Here is a 4,319-nt window from a genome sequence, read left to right on the forward strand (position 1 = left end):
CAGCTTCAGAACATCTGCTGTTCTCCTTAGGGTCTCTAAAGATAATAATCACCATCTTTGATTTTCTCATGAAAATCCAATGAGTGCAGTCAGAGGGCAGGCCAAGGGTCAGGGTGTGCAAGAGAACAGTACTGTGACCATAGGAAGACAGCCATGTGAAAGTCTGGATGGCTGTGAGTTCAGAGCAGAAGGGGATAGAGCAGAGAAGGCTCAAACAGGAATGCAGGGGAGGAGCCCAGGACCAACAGACAGGAAATAGGAGGGGACAGATGATGTGCTTTCAGAGCTGTCCCCAACCTGCTCCCCTGAGAGGTCACCAGACTGCCAGCAGTCCCTGGAAGAATCAGAATCTGGTGGGAGATTTGTCTCCTAGAGGTGACAGGAGGAAGTTCATGTGCCTTGAAGGAAGTGTGGCTGCTGGTGGCCAGAGTGACCTGTGTCCCTGCCACTCAGCCCCCCAGGCAGAGAGGTTGTGAAGAGGGCAGCAGGAGGCAGCAGGAGCTGGGCAGACAGGACTTCACGGGCCCCTCAGGGACTCAGGACGTGATTCCCAGGACAAGCCAGCCGTTCATGAGCCCCGTCTTATGGCCACATGTGCAGAGACAGCCTGAGGATTTTACTCTTGGTGACCTGGTGAGAGTGAAATGTTCTTTCCTGGACATTTCAAACACAGTGTGGTGTTGTTACCTGGCTTGTTTAGATGTGACAACTGCACATGTTTTTTCACACTGTACAGGGCTGAGAGTACATGAGCTGCTGGGGCACAGTTTCCAGGGAGATGTGAGAGCCATGAATCAGGACTCTGCCACCAGGCCTGAGGTTCAAGGGCCACATGACCCTTTGCTGTCCCACACTCTCTGTAAGCAGCTCAGTGACTGTGGAGTCAGGGTACCTGGGGTCCAGGCCATTCAGCTCATCTTCTCCTCCACTGCATTTTTATTGACCACTTCCTGTCATTATTTCTGTATCATGAGAAAATAAATATTCTGAGATGTGTGAAATTAATTACAAAGGCAGGAGCAGGCAGGGAGGGAGAGAGCAGGAGACATACTAAAGTGACAGCTATAGGCCAAAGCCAAGGAGACTGCTCCATGTTTTTGATCCTGTGTGGAAATCAGGTGGCCAAACACCAGGTGGCCAAACACCACCACCCCCCACCCCATGTTCCAGGGCAACACAGATAATCTGCTTCTCTTTGGGGCCACAAAACACCTCTGTCTAGTACCCCTGAGTAGCTTGTTACTTTGGTCTCTTCCAAGTTCAGTACTTGCTTTCTTCCATCTGTGACAGGGGCTGTCCATGATGGCACAATCCCAGACACTGCAGGACAGTTTACCAGCTACTTTCCATTGCACTTACAGAAACCACTGACACAGAGAAGCTTTCTCTTTCCTCTCATTCCCCAAAACTCATGATTTGAAGTAGAGAGGCAATAAGAAAACATGGGGAGTCACACTTTATAATGGAGGGTGTCATCTGCTTTTATTCAGTCTCATGACTACACCTAAGAAAGTTGTCTTCCTCCATTTATGAATGCTTGGCCAACTACTTCCACCCAATGCCAGGGATTATCTCCCCTTCCCATTTGAGGACCATGAGCTCCTCTCTAGCTCAGCTTGAGATGATATATGTACATGACTTGTGTTCCCTGGCTGCTCATGGCATTGCTCCTATTCTCTGTCCTCTGGCAACACAAGTCTGCCTTCAGAAGTAGAGACCCTAAGTCTTCCAAGTGCCACTGATATTTTACTGTGTTCCCTAAACTGCATAATCCACATCTCAAATGTCAGTTAGCTCCTAAGAGAACTCAGTTCTCAGTGCCTGGTTTAGAAGTATGGGAACCAGGCAGGGTGCAAGGGAAGCATGTGGGTGTGTGAAGCCCTGCATGGGGACTTGCAGTCTCAGTGGGGTCCTGAGGGTGTCCCCACATATGGTGGGTAGTGTTGTCCAGGTATGGGTGTCTAAGTGGGGTGAGAAAAGGAGGACACTAGGAGGGATCGGAGTCCCTGCATAGGATACAACCCTGGCATGATGAGAAAGACACTCATGCAGGGAGACAGATGTGATGTTGGCCAAAGAGGAATGTCAGAGTGGAGCTGGTGGTGGGTATGTTAGAGAGGTGCAAGGAGGGGTAGGTGGGGATGACAGCTGGGGACTGGTTTTGAACAGGGGGATCATGATGGTTTGGATGTGAAGTGTTTCCCAAAAGCTCATGTGTAAGACAATGCAAGAAAGTTTAGAGGAGAAATGATTAGGTTGTGAGACTCTTAAATCAATCAGTGAAATAATCCTGTGTTGGGATTAACTGAGTGGTAATTGTAGACTGATAGGGTGTGGCCAGAGGAGGTGGATCATTGAGGGCATGTCTTTAGGGTATATATGTTATATCAGACAAGTGGACTCTCTCTCTCTCTCTCTCTTTCTGCTTGGTGATCATCATGTGAGCTGCTTCCCTTTGCCACACTCTCCTCCCAAGTTGTTCGGCCTCTCCTCAAGTCCCAAGGAATGCAGTTATTTGAGACCTCTGAAACCATGAGCCCTTAGGTAAAATTATCCTCCCATAAAATTGTTCTGGTCAGATCTTTGGTCACAGCAGCAAAAAAGGTGATAATACAGGAATTGATCAAAAATGCCCATACATTTATGATAACTAGATCCAAGAACTCAGTGTTACAGAAAGCAGTTACTTACTTGAAAGAGACTAATTGAATAAAACCTACAATTTTAGACCATAATCAAAGTTATCACTGTATACTCACAACTCTGGTAGAGTAAGACATGAACATCTTTCAGAATTAAATATATATATTTAATTATGTCTGTCAGTACATACATAAATAGATAATTTCCCTAGTCTAAAATAAATAGTCTTTTAGTCTCAAATACACCCATGGTTTCTAAATACCATTATACTTTTGTAAAAAGAACCATCAATCCTTGAACAAATGTCTATTACAGAATCTACAATAGGAAAATGGACATGGAGCCTGATCCATCTGGGAACTAAGGGTACACTAAAGGAACAAGGTGGTCATAACCTATCAAAACAGAAACCAATTTTCAATGGGACTCCAACTAGCTACACTAGAAATATTTGAGCATCAAAAGAATCAGTGATGAATATATGTTATAAACCACTGAATAAAATACAAATCTGTTAATTGATACTTCTATCTTAATGAAGAAAGGGATATTCATGAAGAATCAAGGATATTTGATACTTCATGAATATGAAGGGATTAATACCACAAATCCCTTCTAATTGTGAAGGAGGAAGATCAATGTGCAGCAGAGAATTCAGGTGATACCACCTGAATCAGGTTCATGGCTTTGCTTCTGGACATTCCTGTGTAGTATAGGATGAAATGTCGGGGTTGTGAGCCCAGTGACACAGGATGTGACAGATTGGAGACAGCGTGTTTAAAAGGGTAATTATGTAAAGGGAGGTTTAATTCAATGTGCCTGGTGGCCTCATAGAAAGAGGAACTTATAACTCAGATACACCTGGGGAAGACCATGTGACACACAGAAGGACGACCCCCTGGAACTGAGAGAGGCCTCTGAGAACAGCCTGCTGGTGCCTTCCTCTCTACCTATGGATCCCACAACTGCCAGAGAATACATTTTTGCTGTTCACACCCCTGGTCAGTGGTCCTTTCTCAGATCAGCACAACAGGTACACTACCACAGACTGACAGTGAAATGCAATTAAGAGGGGACAGCAATTACTATAGGGTGGACATTCTATAAGGCAATTGTTGTGTCCTCTTGTGACAAGGTCCTGATGTTCAGGGGAATACTGCAACTGTTCCTGATTGAAAGAGTCTGGAGACCTGCCACTGAGGCCTGCATGTGAACTGGGACTGCAGCATGTCCTGACCAAAGGCAGATGAGGACAGTGACAGGATTTGAGGTGGACTTGATAACTGGAGGCACAAAGTGCTAAGGCTGATCTATAGATTCTTTGTGGCGTTGGCTTGTGTAGGAGGATGTCACCGGGAGGAGGCACATAATAAAATGTGGTGGGCCATCAGGTCTAAGCTGACTCTCAAATGGTTTCAGTGGGAAAGAAGAACTTTGTGCTGTTCATAAATGTCTGAATGTTTGAAGTTTCCTCAAAGTTTTTCAAAGATGAAACATCTATAGTTGAAAAAGAAAAAGGTTTTTCTTATCATTTTGTAATAATCCTGACCCGTTCTTATGGCCATCTGCTATTGTCTGTTCCCAAGGGATGAAACTAGAGTTTTGGTCCCCAAACTGGTGATATTAGGAGGTGGTAGAACTTTTAGAATCTGGACCTACCAGAAGGTCTCTAGATC

Source organism: Marmota monax, unplaced genomic scaffold (genome assembly GCF_021218885.2).
Source record: "Marmota monax isolate L192 unplaced genomic scaffold, Marmota_monax_Labrador192_F-V1.1 WCK01_AAM20220418_F8-fsc00262, whole genome shotgun sequence".
Lineage (NCBI taxonomy): Eukaryota > Metazoa > Chordata > Mammalia > Rodentia > Sciuridae > Marmota > Marmota monax.